Source organism: Meleagris gallopavo, chromosome 4 (assembly GCF_905368555.1).
Source record: "Meleagris gallopavo chromosome 4, MGAL_WU_HG_1.1, whole genome shotgun sequence".
In the NCBI taxonomy this organism is placed as follows: Eukaryota; Metazoa; Chordata; class Aves; order Galliformes; family Phasianidae; genus Meleagris; species Meleagris gallopavo.
Window position 1 is genome coordinate 16,301,884 of NC_139407.1, and position 17,403 is coordinate 16,319,286.

The window sequence follows — 17,403 nt, forward strand, 5'->3', positions numbered from 1 at the left end:
TAACTATGACGTTGCACAGAAAGTAGGGTTGATTACAGTTCTCTTTGGTGTTTTGAGCATATTGTTGTTTCATCTTGACACTTCTGCAAAATACTGTTTCCTTCTCATTTTTAATGTCAACAGCAAAACTGTAAAACTCAATACTGTCTGTTTGTAACAAAAGCAAACAGGCACTTACCCATTCTGCAATAATGTGAATAATACAGCTAGTGGGAGAAATAATTATTCTTGATGCACACTGGTACTCCATTTTTGATGTCCAGTAGAAGAATTTTAATACAGTAGGAAAATTTATTTCTATTCACGTTTTTTTCCTCTCTACAATATCTCTCTTGTAGGCTTGTAAAGGTCAGAGAACTCATTTCATAGGAGGGTGAAGGAGAAGAAGCCATTTTGTTAAAGACATTTGGAGTAGTGTTGTAAAGGAAAGAAAATGAAGATGAATACAGTATTTGTGATGTGTGATAGATGTCAGAGTTCACAGCAATGAGCCTTTCTGAAATACCTCAGATTTCCCAAACATCGTTGGCCTACATTTTAGAAATAAAATCTTCCATAAAACTTGGACTGTGCATTGGCATGTCCATATGTTCTAATTTCAAGCTATTTTGCTTTTAATTATTGAATTTCCTGTTCTTTGTGTTATTTGGATAATAAAAAAAATACAATATGATGTGCTATATATGCAAGATTAATCTTTTTCCTTTGACATTTAGATATTTGTTATCAAGGTAAATACAGACCCCTCTTTATCACCTCTTTAACACCTCTTTAAAAAAAAAAAAAAAAAAAAAAAAAAAAGAACATTTTAAATCTGAAGATTGAAGTAACCAAGCACATTTTTAACCTTGCGATCTCTTTATAGGTCACATTTCTTAAAATGAAAAAAATAGGCCAAAATTTTAATACAGTTTTTCTTTTGTATTTTAGATTTATGCAAAAAGACTTAATTCCCTTGTTTTCTACTTGAATTGTATTTATCAAGCATCTGTTAGCCAGCCATATACACAGTTTTGATGCCTAGACACAAGTTTCCAAATGTTGCTGTCTACATTTAATACATGCCATTATGTAACCAGGGGCAAAGCTCTCATAGGTATTAAAAGTGGCTTGAACTTACAGAAATATTTTTAAGGATCTGTGTCAAGGTGCCTTGAAATACTGAGACCTAAACACCATCTGGTTCTATCAAAAGCTAATGTGTTAGACAAGTCAAGCAGTTCTGAAAAATCAGGCCACTTAGAGCCTCAATATGCAACATGCTGAGCAACTCCTGCCCTTCAGGATCAAGCATCTTTTTAAAAATTTAAGTTTGAAATGTTGGACATAATTAATTTTCTGCTATGATTAGTTTGAGGCCAAACAATGGGATACAGATCACAGATCTAGGCTTTAGCTGGATCCTAAGGACATCCTTGCTTTGAAATGTAATATGCCTGAAGAAAAAAGAGTCTCCCACACTCTTTGTTCCTTATAAGAATTTAAATATTTAATGTGGGAGAACGCAGAGTTACATTTTAAGCCTATGTACTGAGTATATAGCTATTGAAGCCACTCTTATTTCCTACTTCTTTGTTAAATTTGTTCTTTAGAAATCCTTTTGATGATTTATTTCCCATGTCAACAGTCATTATAAGGAACAGTACAGAAACATTTCATGTTATTGTTAATTTTTCATTAGAGTTTATTATTTTAAATTGGTACATTGATGCTAAAAAATAGCAAAACCCACTTTATTAATCAAAATCCCCTATGCAGCAAATTACAATGTATGATTTCTGCTGAGGTTTTTGTTTTTTTTTTTTTTTTTCTTTTAATGTTTACCCTTTTTCAGGGTTATAAATAATGAATGGTTTTTTGTTTTTTGTTTTTTGTTGTTTGTTTTTTTTCTTAGAAGGCCTTTGCAACAGTCCTGAAATCCTGGAGGTCTGTGGTAAAGGATACTAAATGTAGTATCACCCAGCCTACTATTTGTTTTTGTTGTTTGTTTTTGTAAATAGAGACAATCCTTTATTGGCAGATTACAATTCTTTCCTCACATACCTAAATGTCTATGTTGTACTAAGTTTCATCGCTGCTCTTATCTACCAAAATAGATTTCTTGTTATGAATATAAACACAAACCAGCTGAGAACTTTCAGCTGTGGCTAATATTTGTTTGTATTGCTTGGAAAACAGTTATCTGGATTATTCATTGCTTTTGTATATTTCCCATTCGCCAGAATTGATAGTCTTCCACTGCTTTGATGGGGGTTACACAAACAATCCAGAAACTTTTCAAACTGTAATTTGCTAAAGCACTTCTAGAAGCTTGAGAAAAAAAGAAATAAGACAACTCTCCACCCACACATATGCAAGACCAACAGGAAAACAAGCTTAATTCCTCACAGAGCTTCCTCCTTTACGCAGCTTGGATCCACAGGTTTCCTTCTTCTTTTGCCTTTTCTTCTGTCTGTGCAACATTGATATTTGTTATTACTCCATGTAGTCAAGAACATGGATAACTGGATTATTTGCCTGTTTATTGAGTATACCTAACTAAAAAAATTAAGGAAACGGATTCCCTTTTTCTGACCAGACAAGTTATGTGAGCTGCACAACACATACTCCAAACACATTAATCCCTACCATACTCAGGTAGGCTTGTGTGACTGCGCAGATCAATTATTATAATTTCTTACCGTTCAAGAAGAGTGTTAATTACAGCTAGCCCAGTTTCAAAAACAGGAGAGCAGGAGGCATTGGCAAGGAGTTATGTTAACAACCATCATCATCAGAAATATTACTAATGTAATTACTAAGTAGGAAAGACTTTCAAGGATTTAATTTACTCCTTTTTTTTTTTTCCTTTTTTTTTTTTTTGCCATTTGGATGTTACTTATTCTTGCTTTTCATTCATGTAAGATAATAACAGTGACACATTGCAATTTTCAGTCTAATACACTGTTTGTAAAACATTCTTTAAAATAAACAGGAAAAATGAATTAAGATTAGAATTGAAGTGTGGACTTATTTTCTACTTGTTTCAAATATACTAGAGTGATCCTATCATCTTAAATACAAAAATGATGAAAATCTAACTTTTAAAGAAATTGTTCCATCAGAATAGCATTCTTGGACAAGGAAAATAACTTGTACATTTGTAGCATTCATTCTAGCTGGTTGGAAAAGGGATAAAAAAAAAAAGGAAAGAATTTTCTGAAAAGTCTTATGTGATAAAGTTCAGACTTCAACAGAAAGTGTGGAGTAGCTTAACAAGCTAGAACATATGGCCTGGCTGGCTTGTCTTCTTCCTCTAAGATTTCTCTCCCATTACTTTTACTAGTTCAGTTGCAGTGCTCATACCGCTGGTAGTCTATTACAAAGAAGCTACTGCAAGGACAGTAGCAATATCCGGCTGAAACTTGTCACCATTAACTCTACCAGGGCAATCTAGTGGCTCCAGCTTCAAAGGTCAAGCAAGCAGCATTCCTACCAGTGGCAGTTCAGTTTTCTAAGTGTCAGATGGTGATGCTCATTTCCTCTTTGTATCAGGACATACGCAGGATAAGCAGGGAAAAAAATATATACATAGTAGCTGCTGAGAGAAGCATCCCTTCTTCTCTAGAATTAGCTTTGAAAATATCTAATTTATGAATATTAAGATGCTTGAAAAACTTAGAGCATAATTTCTAACGATGATGTTGTTGACTAAAATAAATTTGAGATTCCATAAGCAGCAAGAAAATTTCCTAACAGGAAACACCTGAAATAAACAACATAGTGGAATTCCTGCTTAGGTATACCAGTGAATAAACTCATAACTAGCTTTTGCTCGGTTATGCAAAATCTCTGCTGTTGTCACTGTGTACTTATCCCAAGCGGTATGTTGAAAGTAAAGCACAGATGAAAAAGAGTGCAGGGTAGATGGAGAAAAAAGATGAGAAAAATACTAAAGAACTTAGCTTGGAGGGACAGGAGGGCTTGACTAGTATTTTTTCTAGGTGTCTTGTTTACCGAATGTAAATGATCCAAGTTGCTCAAAAGAGCTAAGCAAACTTCCCTCCTTTTCAAAGGATTTTAACACATCCCACATGATGCTTTTACAATTTTTTTGAATGTGGTTTGCTTCCTCTGTATGTTTTAGTAAGAGATTGATGATGCATACAGAACTCCATTAACCTCAGTTTCTGGTTCTGTCTTGTGTTTTGTTCAGTTGTGTAATAAATGCCTGGACTTCAAGCAAGCTGCTCCAGGTTATTGTGAAGTGTAGATCCATGCCAACAACACCTTCATTCTGTTGCCTCCAAGCAGGTTCATTAAAATCTCTGTGGAGTAGCAAGCTTTTATTTGGCATTAATTTCAGCACAGCTCCTGAAACAGAAGTTTGTGATTGATCTTGAAAGCTGCTTTGGGTTTGGCTTTACTGCAACCCCCCTGGTGCACCTTGTGCCTTCTAACAGTGTTCCCTACAGCCAGCTTTTCAAACAGTTTAAACCTTTGGAAAGCTATTGCTGCTTTAAGCTTCACTGAGGTTTGTGGGCTGGATGTATTTTTTTTGTGGTTTACCTGAGGGTAACAGGGCACAAAGCACTAGTTAGCAATCATTTTCCCACGGCTCCATACCTTCTTCCTCCAGATTATCTTTCACCTTCTATCCATAATACTTCTTTTCCTGCACGTTTGCATTAATCGAAATTTATTTTCACTTAAGCTGTGCCAGTTCACATAACTTGTTTTCATTTTTTATGCTTATGGCCAACACCTTGTGCGATTATAAATTAGAGGGGGAAAAAACAGTTTACAGTTTACAAACCAAGTATGATTACAGTTGTTTTATCTCTTTCCCTCCACCCGCCTCCAACTTTGGAAAATTGTTAATATGACTGCAAGTAGTATCACTATCTGGAGTATCTCCTTAAATTTGTAGAGAAATGAGTGTTCATATTTCTTCCTGACATAAGTCTTAAATTATAACTATTTTCCAGTGATGAGATGTTTCATCTCTTTTACAGCTTGTCTCAAGGACTTGCATTAGTTGGTGAAGTGCTATATCGTTCTATGTTCTTTTTACTTATAAAATGAAAATTAGTCAAAAAACTAAATTACTATTTTGCTTAAGTCTTGTACAAGTGACATCATTTTATTAGGGAATGACTTCTTTATTTTGGCTGCTCTTGTTCTTACTGTTAATTATGGCTGTATCTAAAATGTTTACTCTGGGGTAGGACTAAATTGTGCTAAGTCTGTAGAAACATTTAAATTAAAAAAAAAAAAATTAAAAAAAAAAAAAAAAGGAATGCCTGCCCAGATGTTTCCTGATCCAAATATTAAACATAAGACAAAAAAGAAATACTGTCACTGTGCAGAGTCAGGCAGACAATAATGGAAAAGGCCACAGTACAACTGAGCTTGCTAAGCTTCAACATTCTGAAGACCTTAAGACTTATAAAAGTATTTTAAAATTTTTGAGGAAAGGTAATAAGAAGTGTTTCTGAGAGAGGTTTTTTTGTTAAGAGGCAAATTTGGTCCAGCGTGACAGCTTTCCTCCTCTAAACAGGCAGCAGATGCTGCTAGATTTGTCTATGTGAATGTGTGTTTATGTGGAGGGGCAACGGGAGTTAAATTTATCTACTTATTGCATGTCTTTGATATGATGGATTTTGATGTTTGACAATCCACTGCAGACTGTGTCTGTCTGTGTTCTCCCACACTGTGGTAGATTTCTATTTTAAAGTATTGGTATGAAGATTTTTTTCACTCTTCCTTGTTTCAACAATTTCCACAGACAAATACAAGTTGTTGGGTAATATTTTCTGCAGTCCCGAATTTTTATTGTGATCACTTTCACTATATGACTTTTAATATATGATAGCCTTGAACAGACTTTTGCAATAGATTATCCTCTCTTTCTTCCTTTGATGCCACATGATAACACTTGCCTTGGCTTTGAGAGAAAGTAGGATGTAATAGCAGGTTTTTTTAGATGCATGATATTGCATTTGTGATTCTTCCTTTTTTTGCAGTTTAGGAACTGCATCCAGCTTTCAGCAAAAAGCAAATTAATTCCCATCTCTCAATTCCCAATACTCACCTTTAATTTCATGAATTTGCCATATGTGTCAGTGCTCTGTTTTGCTTCTGCATTCAGGACTCGATAAGGTTTTTAAACTTTGAAATGCAATACTAATGTTCTCAAAAAATAATCTAAATGCTGTTCTCATTCCCTTGTCTGTTTCTTTTGCACCTTCCTCTTTGACTTGACTATTCTGGGGCCTCTCTCTTCCAGACACATTCTGAAACCAGAAAGCATACCAGAAAGCATTTTGATCCCCAAATAATCTTGGTGAAGTCACTAAGATCTTGCAGAGCAGATTGCTATGCACTGTGTTCCAAGACTGGATGATTGCAGCCTTCTCCATGACTATAAAGTAGTTATGCACCAGGCTTTGATTGCATTAAGAACTACTGATGTTCTTCGAAAGTGTGTGCTAACTTAACATCCTTTAAAGTTCCCTTGCCTTAATTTTCCTCATCAAAGCTTTTCTCTTTTTAATTTTCCTACATAGTAAGCTATTATCTACATACACATTGCTATTTCCTGACAGTGAGCAGCCTAAATCACAAGCCACCCCTCTACTTAAACAGCCCATAAGTGACAATATTGCCAGTGCTTACGTATGCTCATGCACTTGGAGAAAGTGTTGCTTTATCTTCCCCAGCAATATTTTCTAGTAACGATTGGTCCAATGTTAGGTTCCTCTCCCTTTTTCTACTTCCATATTATGTTACTTTTCTGTGAAAAGTAACTCTCTAACTCTCTTTACAAGCTCTTCAAATTATTATAGAATTCTAAAGTGAGGAAATATCCTTTTTTTTTTTGTCAGTAACTTGAAAGACCAACAACTGAAGCAGAAACTAGTATAAATTCTTCTTCCTACTGTTTAAATTGATTATATTTATATGACAAACAATATGCATTCACTAAATTAGCTTATTTAATGAGAAAACTGTACTACAGTGAATAGAGAATGAGAAAAATCTGTAAGGGGAAACTGAGAAACTTTTATTTCTTTTGTGTGTGTGTGTGTGTGTCACAATATGCATTTTTTTTTTTTAATAAATTATTCTGTTGCCTTTACTGACATACACTAAATAATTGCTCTGCGCCTTTGACGTAGTACTTCAACATATCCTTCTCTCTAAATTGGAGAAGTATGGGTTTGAATGATGGACTGTTCAATGGATTAAGAACTGGTTGGCTGGATGTAGCCAAAGATTTGTGATCAGTGGTTCTGTGTCAGGGTAGAGACCGGTCATAACCAGCATTCCTCAGAGGTCAGTCTTGGGACCGGTGCTCTTCAGCATCTTCATCAATGACATCCTGAGCAAGTTTGTGGGTGACACCAAGCTGAGTGATGTGGTCGATACAATTGGAGGGAAAGGAAGCCTTCCAGAGGGACTTAGACTGGCTGGAGAAGTGGGCCCATGTGGACCTAATGAGGTTCAACAGGCCAAGTGCAAGGTGGTGCAAATGGGTTGGGGCAATCTGAGAGAAGAACCCCTTGAGAGCAGCCCTGCAAAGAAAGACTTCGGGGTCCTGGTGAATGAGAAACTGTATGTGTGCGCTTGCAGCCTAGAAGGCCAACTGTGTTCTGGGCTGCATTAAAAGAGAAGTAGCCAGCAGGGAGAGAAAGGTGATTGTCCCCCTCTACTCGGCTCTTGTGAGGCCCCATCTGGAGTACTGCATCCAGAACACAGGCCCCCAGCTCAAGAAGGATGCGGAGCTCTTCGAACGAGTCCTGAGGAGGGCCACTAAGATGATCAAAGAGCTGGAGCACCTCTCCCACGAAGAAAGGTTGAGGGATCTGGGCTTGTTTAGCATGGAGAAGAGAAGGCTCCAGGGAGACCTCATTGTGGCCTTCCAATATTTGAAAAGAGTTTATAAACAGAAGGGAAAATGACTGTTTACAAGGGTGGGTAGTGATAGGACAAGGGGAATGGTTTAAAACTGAGACGGGAGGTTTAGGTTAGATATTAGGAGAAAGTTTTTCACTCAGAGAGTGGTGACACTGTGGAACAGGTTGCCCAAGGAGGTTGTGGATGCCCCATCCCTGAAGGCATTCAAGGTCAGGCTGGTTGTGGCTCTGGGCAGCCTGGTCTGGTGGTTGGCGACCTTGCATATGACAAGGGGGTTGAAACTAGAAGATCATTGTGGACCTTTTCAACCCAGGCCATTCTGTGATTCAATGATCTTGCTAATAGGCTGTATGTGGTGGCAACAGCTGTTCTTAATGATATTAACAGAAGGAGATGTTCTAGAAGTGACGAATCTGTCTTGCTTTGCTCTTTGGTATAATACAGAATCACTCATCAAAGCACTTGAAACAAGGCAAAATACCATGTTAACTTCAAATGTTTTTCATATTTTGGCCACAATGTGCACTGAGCTATAGTATTCAGTTTTGAGCAGTGATTTCAAGAAGCTCATTGCTACTGCCTGATATCAGCACATTTATGTATTCTGATATGCTACAAAAACAGAAATAAAGTTTTGGAATTTTTATAACACTCAATGACTTTTTGGCAGCAGAAAGACTATTTGCACATACTATTGGAAAATTAGATTTTAACCTCTAATGTCTTTTTATACATAGCTAGCGCATAAGTAAACAGCTGTGCTTATTACAGATCCAGAATGGAATAATAATAATAAAAAAATATAATTGGAAGAAATTCCAGGGCATTCCCCTGAGATGAATTCTTTAAGCTCCCAGCAAATGAAACAAGAGTCAGAACTACTAGTTCTCTAGAGCTTGGCCCTTTAACATTTGTCAGTAATATTTAGTACCCAGGAAATGCAGATTACCAGCTGTTACACATCAAGTCACAGCAGTAACATGCTCTGATGTTTAAGTCTTATAATTATTTTTCTGCGAATGATACTCAGGAAGCTTGAAACTTGACAGTGAATAAACGTTGGGGTGTTCAGCTTAACTTGGTAGATTTAGTTGGAAGCTTGATGAATGCTGTTTGATAGATCAGAAAATTAAGCTAGATAAGGTGATCAGAAAGGGGATTTCTTGTATGTTTGTATATTTACATGTCTTACTCTATTCTGCTTGAACTTAATATCAAATCCTGAGGCATTCTCAACAGCAAGCTGATGGAGATGGCTAAACCTGGGGGTCGTATGGTTATCTGTGTCCCCACCAGCACTGCTCAATCCTGAATAGCGATGAATCCTTGCCATTTCATTCCTGATCATCTCTTTTTCTTCTCTGCTTGTTTAGTTTGTTGAGTCTGTGTTTAAATGTTTTTTGTTTGTTTTGTTTTGTTCTCACCCTGAGTGGAAATAAGTTAGCGAGAAGGACTATTCCAGAAGGGATTGCTTGGGCATGAACAAGTGGAACATCATCTTTTTTAATTCACACTAGCCAGAGTTACAAAAAATATTGCCCCCACTCCCACCCCCCCCACCAAAAAAAAAAAACAAAACCAAGAAAACCACAAAAAAACAGAAACGTTATATAAATGCAGTTGTAAATGCACCAAGAAGTTAATGGGACAAGTGCTGTATCGCTTCAGCATGGGTGAGGCTTGACAGGTGGGCTTTCCTCAGGCAGCATTCATGGCTTCAGACAGAGAATCAAGCACTCCACTTTGCTGGCTCACAGGATGCCGTTTTGAGAGCACATTTTCAACTGATGTTATTATCCAGTATTTAAAGGGAAACAGTAAGAATCCCATATAGGTTGGGACTCCATCTGGACCATGAAAAGTGTATTGCTTAGCAACTAGCTGTTTACTGTTGTTCTCAATTTTCTAATTTTCTTGTTGTTATCATTGTAAGTATATCTCCAAACAAGTCTGTCTGGCTTTTTTCTTTCTTTCTTCCTTTCTTTTTTCTTTTCTTTCTTTCTTTTTTTTTTTTTTTTTTAAACAATTTAAAATATAGATAAACAAAACAGTAAGGCTCCAAAACTCAGAGCTACCTTGTGGCAGAGCTTATGGCAATTCCTTTGGGTCCATGCCCACAATAAAGGCTGCTGCCACTAGCCTCCACCATATAAAAAGACACTTTTCTATAAGACTCAACTACCCATGTATAAGCATGTGATTTTTTAAAAAATTATGCTAGAAAGTCTATTATGGGAAATAAACTGATGTTGAATCAATGGAGTAAAAAGAAGCTGTAGAAAATATAGATTATTTATTTCCAAAGTACTTATAAGTCCTGTTTAATTTGCAGTATAACAGTTTACAGGTTTTTGGAAACATTTTTCACTTCCTTTGGTAGAGAACGTACGGTAAGAATCCACTGTGCATTAAGCACTCACATCACACTCTGCCTTCTTCTGTAAAAACCCTCACATTTGAGCCTTTGTGAAAATATTTGTTTTCTTTAACACACATTTCAGAAGATGCCTGGTTAATATTTGAACTACAATTGCTGGAATCTAGCCTGGCTTCTCAGTCTGTTTTTGCAGAATACCAACTGGTATAAGGGTCTGATTCCATTATCAATTCTGTAATTCATTAAAAAACATACATATAATCATTATGATGTCAGAGTTTTGTTGTTTTTGTGTCTGTATACATGTATGCTTTTTGCTATATTATATATTCCTGGTGCACTTATATGTTTCAGAAACTATTTATTTTCTCTATGCCTCAGAGCACTGAGGTGACAGTTATCATGCTTTGTCATTTGAACCAAGCTAAGATTTATTAGTGTGAAAGGTCACAATATGAGCACTAGTCCCACAGTCTAGTTTTTGTGGGTTAATAAGCAACTGTCTATCAGCTGAGGTGCACTGAATGGTCATAATATCTTCTTAGCCTGCAGCAAATAGAAAGTTAAATGTATTAACGTAAGCCTCCATTAAGGAAAACTAACATTATAAATGAGCAAAAAAGGAATCAGCGTTTTGGTGGGTTTTTTTCTTTTTGTGTTTGCTCTCTGATTTTTCCTCTCACACTGCTGCTGACAATGGTGAACTAATTTTATTCTTTCCTTTCTTTTTCTTTTTCTTTTTCTTTTTTTTTTTTTTTTTTTTTTTTTTTTTTTTTTTTTTTTAGGATCTGAACCTTCTTCCCATTGAGGTCTTCTTATTTTTAACATGCAAGACAGCTACTCCAGCACGGACATAAAATTAGTTTTGCTCAATGGGTTTCTTGTCATGCATGTGCAAAAAACTTCATTTGCTTCCAATTTAAATTTTTGTTTTCCTCTGGTGACTCATTTTGCTGCATCTGTGTTTATTCTATAACCTGTGGATAAGGCATGTTTTCCTAGCTGGAGCTGGCTGGGCTTTTGCTGATGACTGCCATGTGTTGGTTTAGTCTTGCATGCTATTCTGTCTTGATTTCACTGAAGCTCTCACTGTCAGCATTTCCCCAGGGTGCTCCATGCAACTCTTCTGGGAAGTTCTTCAGGTAAAGTTCTTCTGTGGGACTGTGGGAGACATCACAGATACTTGTCCCTTGTAATAAAGTTTATTTTCCTCTAACAAGTATGCATACTTTGCTTGTCTCTGTGATAAATGATTTATTATTATAGTTTGTCTTTTGGTTTACAGATTTTATTTTGTTCACAGCAGCTATGGTAAGACACTTATATGAGAAAAAAGAAATTGAGCGATAATTTTCTAAGCTGCCAATGGTGTGAGTTTGAGAACTGCTTTTTGTCTATGAGAGATTAAACTTTGTTCACGTCTGTGTGTTTTGAAGTTGTACTTCTAATTAATTCTAATTCACTGTAAGTACTACTCTTTCTGGAATAATAGTACAAATAAAAAGAACAAACAAAATAGTTAAAAAATGTAAGATGCTTTAGTGTATTTTAAGCTTTTTGTGGTATCCATCCACCTCTCTCAGTGTTCCATTATCTACGTTAAGATTTAGGTGTATTTGTATCTAGTTATCAGGTGTGCTTGAATTTTGCAGATTGTTTAAAATACGTTGTGCTAGGTAGGCTTGTTTTTATACAAGTTTGTAAGGGCCTACAACTTATATAAAATTTGGGAAAATCTTCTGAGGTTATTAATACATGAAATTTAACTTCAGCGTAGTAGATATGGATATCTCTCTAGCAGAAAGATTTAAGGGTTTGTGTTGTGGAACAGGTGGAAAACCTTGACCAGGATTAGTGCAGTGGCCTGTCTCTAATGGATCAAACGATATTGATGAAATAGAAACACCTGATGAGCAAGAAATAAAACCAGGTCAGTTTCCTAAGACAGGTAAGTGTTACTATGTTTCCAACGCTGCACCCCTGAAGTAGATCTTGATAAAGTACAATTGACGTGTTTGTGAAACCTTTTTAACATGTAAGTAAATTGGAAAAAGAGTTTATTACTTCTTTCTATCAAGAACTGAATGTTTAAAAATACCTGAGCTGAAAGTTTGGTATGTGAACAGAGAAATCTTAGTGTTGGGTAAAGAAAATTAAGTTGAATTATTATGGTCTGTCCTTGTGCCGTGGTTTTCCTTGCCTTCATCCATCTTTTCTCTCAGTGGTTTCTCAAGAAATATTATCTGCAGTTCAGCCATTGGTAAAAAATGCACTTTTATATTTTGTTTGTACTGAAGGTATTTATTTCTGATTGTGACAAAGCTGACTCCTATTCTGTATATTTCTGTGGGCAAGTAGAAGGCCTGATCTTTCCCAAGCAGATGAAACACTCTTATAAATGGATGGGAACTTCACAAAAACAAAGACTGCAAGATTGACCCTATGTCTTGTAATACTATCAGCTTGGAAATAAGTTTAGGCTTCAGCTTCTTGTTACCTAGACCCGTAGTTTTCACTATTAATTGGCTGTTGGGAGACAACAGAGAGCAAAACATTCTGTCAGAAAGTATGTGAGGTCTATGAGATGAAATGATTCTTGTACCAAGTATTTCTTGATTTGTGGAATGTGAAAATCTTCACCACTTGACATTTCCCCAGAAAGGCTCAGTCCATTTGTCTTTTTAGAGAACCGTAATGGCACTGCAACTTCGTTTTATTACCCATGCAGTCAAGATACAGAGCTTGTTTAAGAAAGCTTTCTGTTTTTCCTACAGACTTTGAAAGGACTCCTTGTCAAGGACTACTTCCTACAGCTCTAGTAAAGAACTCAGATTAACAACAGTTTACAGTGGAGCAATGAAAATGCTCTGTAAATGGTGGCTTCTAGTGAATGATATGAAACACAAAGAACAAATCCTCCTCTGAACTTATTGAAGAAATTAAATTATGCAAAAAAAAAAATTATTTTTCTTTGTATAGTGCATCATAAGAATTAGAGGAAGCTTCATGTTTACTTCCTCTCTTTTTTTGTTGTTGTTTTGTTTTGTGTTTTTTTTTTTTAATGAAATTTTTGTGGAAGTCTGGGTCAAACAGGACCTGCTTCTATCAAGCAAGGCTATCCTATTTAGGTGGAAAAAACGGACATTTTATTGGATTTTTGGAGCATGATGTTACAGATTTAATCTCATTGTAGACTGACTGACTTGTCTCCTCTTAGCATCTTCTCCTTTATTAGAGACTACTTGTGGCTTTGTCTCTTCCTTTCTTAATAATACATTTCAGGATGAGGTGTTTTTGTGTAAATAAACAGCTACTAAATAGCTACTCCATGCTGTTATGACTCAATGGGATGATAGAGTTCTTGCTGAAATAAAAAATGAGCTTTACTTACAACCTTCTCCCCTCACCAAGGTTCTGATGCAAATATCTGAGTACACACCTATTCCTCCTGAGTTTTTATGTTGCTCTGTTTAAAACTGATTTGATGACATTACACACAAAAAGCATGCCAGTTCTGCTGTAAACTTCTGTTTTAATGGACAAGAGCATGCATGCGTGGACTCCACTAGCACACGCAGCTCACTCAGTAAGTTTGCAAAACAGGAGGAACACTGATTATCTATCTTCATCACTGCATTGTCAGTATGAGACATTCTTTGGGAATCTGACTCTAACAGCTAAATGCAGCTCTGGCCCTCCATGACTGCAATAGTCACAGTTGCTTACAGTCAGACTGTGGATGCACTGCTGCCAGACAGTTCTCTGTGGATTTATGGATGTGTGTATCAGCTGCATCACATAAGTGTATGTACTGATGCTATTATTGCTCTGCGTTGGCTACCTCTAACAACTAAGCAAGCTCTTAAATGGTAGCAGTTACTTAAAAATACCTGCTGTTTAAAATTTCTCCTACCTAATTACTTGTCAGTCACTGAAAAAGAAGCTGTTATTTCAAATACTGCCAAACCCTTTTCAAACACAAATATTGCTTCTCCTATTCTGCACTTGATTTTGAAGTGTAGAGATCCAATCAGCTGGGCTAATTTCAAAAATGAAAAGTACACTTAGTTACCCCATTCTTCAGCATTCCCACTCTTGCAGATTTTGGAGATAATATAGATAAGTCTACTGCATACAGCATCATCCTCTGAGCTGAGGATAGGCATACATTCTAGAATGTGAGGTGGCCACCCAGCACTGTGTAAATTGTGCAAAACTGAATGAGGTAGTTGGAGTGTCCTCTTGTCAGCTGTGTCTATTGAACGCAGAGAAATATCTGTGTTGGAAGCAGCCATAGCATGTAAAAGAGATTTACCATGAAACTCTTCTATTTCCATAATAAAAGCCTAAGGACACTGTTGTACTTGGCTGAATTTGGGGGATCTTTTGTCTGGCAGGGAGGTTTTGCAAAAGTGTTATCAAATGCAACCTGTTAAGTCTTCTGTAGCTCTTCTTACTATCACTGCTGCTCTACTGTTAACAAAGAATTTTTGCCAATGAACTTGCAAAAAAAATCATCAGAAAATGATTATCTATGAAGTCCAAGTCTGTGCTGGAGGGTGTTAGAGAGGTGGATTAAAAGGCAAATTATTTGTACACTTGGCATCTAAATCTGGGTTTTGTTCATTGCCGATAGCTACAGCTGTTGGCTTACCTTCATAACCAGACATCAGTCAAGGGCAAAGTGGAGGCAAGTCAGGAATGCAGGAAAAAGCCAGTGACAAACAGGTCTGTAACTCTGAAAGTAATTTGTCATGAAACTGTCCTAATATTTTGGGATTTTTATTGCGAGGATATGAAAGTGTACTATGAATGATCATGCTAATATATTGTAATTAACTATCTCTGTAAAAGCATTTTCCATTAGGTGATACAACATTGGATCTGGTAGGTTTTATTTACAGTATTTTCCCTATGAAGCAGGAAGAATTAGGGAACAGAAAAAAATAAAAAATCAAAAAGCACACCAAGAAGCTTGACTGTAGAGAATTCTCATACTGGTGTCTACAGGCTATATCCTGGACTTGTCATAATCCATAACACAAAGCCTTTCAGAGCCAGGCAGCTTAGCCACAGCAGGTAATTCACAACCTGGAAGGTACAAGTATCCCAGTGAGAGCTGCATAGCTGTTTGGCAATACTCTCCAGAGTTTTTAGAGTTGGACTTACATGATGCCATATTTAAAATTTTCTTCTGCTGCTAGAATAAGACAATTTTGCAGATACTTTGTGCATTAGATTACCGCTTACTCTCAGGGAAGGAAAGGTAGATTCCTATAAAGTACAGTTTCCTATGAATTTCAAAAGCATCAATGTTAAATACTGCTGGCATGAAATTGAAGACTAAAACATTTTGGAAATATACATATGCTCTTTTTTACCTCTCACCCTTATCTAAAATATGAAGATGTGTGGAGAGATGCTTTTGCTTAGTCAGACACGTTAAGACCCTACAGATGGTTAGAAATTCAGAAAAATATGACATCTATAAATGTGGCAGGATCTAGTTAAGAAAAAAAAAAAGCTTTTAAGTTAAAGCTACAAAGTGGAAAAAACTTTTATACAACTGTCATTTTTTTCTCTTATGTGAGAAATATTATATGCTGTTGTGAATCATTATTGAAACTTGATGAGTATGGCTTATCATAGTGAGAAAAAGTTGAAATGTTCATTCCTGCAGCTTTAAACAGTCTTAGTGACCCGTATAGCTGTATGTTCTTCCCCTTTTTCCGTTTAAAATTTAAATAGTTGCCTTCTGACTAGTAGTATGTGAAAAAATGTTAAAGCAAAAGAAGAAATCTAAGTCTTTAAATTTTGCTGATATAATGGACTAATTCAGTGTCACAGGTTTGCACTTTGCAACATCTAATGTTAAATAGATTTGTCAGCAGCTGGAATTCATTATAAGGTTGAATTTAGACCCACTAGCCCTCTCCATCTTCATTAAGTTGTTGTTTAGCAGTCAGAGCCACAGCCACAGTACTGCAGAAACCTAAATTTTAGTAAAACAAGATCTTTAATGTTTGTAGGTATGAGAAATAGCAAGCTATGGTGATTGCTATTTCTCTAATTGAGATCAGCCAAGGTCTTTACCAGATTTGAAGCTGAACTCTGGGACTGTAATTCTGAGTATCCTTTCAGGTCAGTGTCTGCATCCTCTTTCAGAGTGTGGCAAACCTATGGGGTGTGATGACCTTAGATGCTCTCATTTGATGAAGTAGTTTGGCTGGAACTGCTCTGGAAGTTGCACAGAGGCTTGCTATAAAATAAGCAAGTTCTGATTTAGGTAAACCTAAGTGCAGATTTGATTGGTGAAACTGCTATAAAGGAGCATAAGGCACTGAGTAGTGAAATACGTATAGAGAATTGGCTGGATCGTTTGCTTTTTCATCGCCTTTGTTTTCTGTGCCTGGTAATTACAAGCTGTCTTAAAGCTACTGAGTTCATTTCATTAATTTTAACTTTTATTTTCTGATGCTAAAGTTTTGTTGTCTTTTTTCCCCCTAGGGAAAAGTCCTTCAAGGATCTCAGAACTAGATGTTGAGTAATCAGGGCATAGATGCTTGTGTATGTGTCTAGATAAGTTGTGATGTTTAGGTGACTAGTGGGAACATTGACACTTGTCAGGATTGGGGTAGCTTCTAAATGTTTGTCTCTACCTGCTTAACTTCAAAATGTTAGGCTGACTTAATTTTGGCTTTTTGCAGTGCTGCAGAGGAGAAAACAGCAGTCCCCACTGAAGTATTATACTTCTCTAAAGATTAGACTTCATAGCCTATATTCGCTTGTCAGTAGTTAATATCTTCATAGAGATTTCTTTGGAAGCAGTTCTTATGCTCTGACATAAATGTCAATTCTATGTACATGCAACAAATTAAAAACAAACAAACAGCCTCCAGGAATCTAGGCAGACAAGCTTTTGATGTTTTTTTATGACTCAGAAATTAATTAGGATATCAAGACTTTAGCATAACTATAAATGAAAAAGCATTTCTCTACTGCCCTCCACACCAAGTAAAGATAGTTTCATTTTCATGTACTCCCAATAACACCTGAAATTTAGCATGATACATTTAAAATGTCTGCCTTGATGCCAAGCAAAATGCTAGAGGAAAAACAACAGTATA

The 17,403-nt window shown here is 36.3% G+C and overlaps 1 long non-coding RNA gene across 1 annotated transcript in view; it reads left to right on the forward strand.

The window, feature by feature from the left end:
* Positions 1–11,587, forward strand: part of LOC146544422 (uncharacterized) — a 32,420-nt gene extending 20,833 nt beyond the window's left edge. The window contains exon 5 of the long non-coding RNA XR_014882774.1: positions 11,062–11,587. This is a non-coding gene — a long non-coding RNA (uncharacterized LOC146544422). The remainder of the gene's footprint in view (positions 1–11,061) is intronic.
* The last annotated feature ends 5,816 nt before the right edge of the window (positions 11,588–17,403 follow it).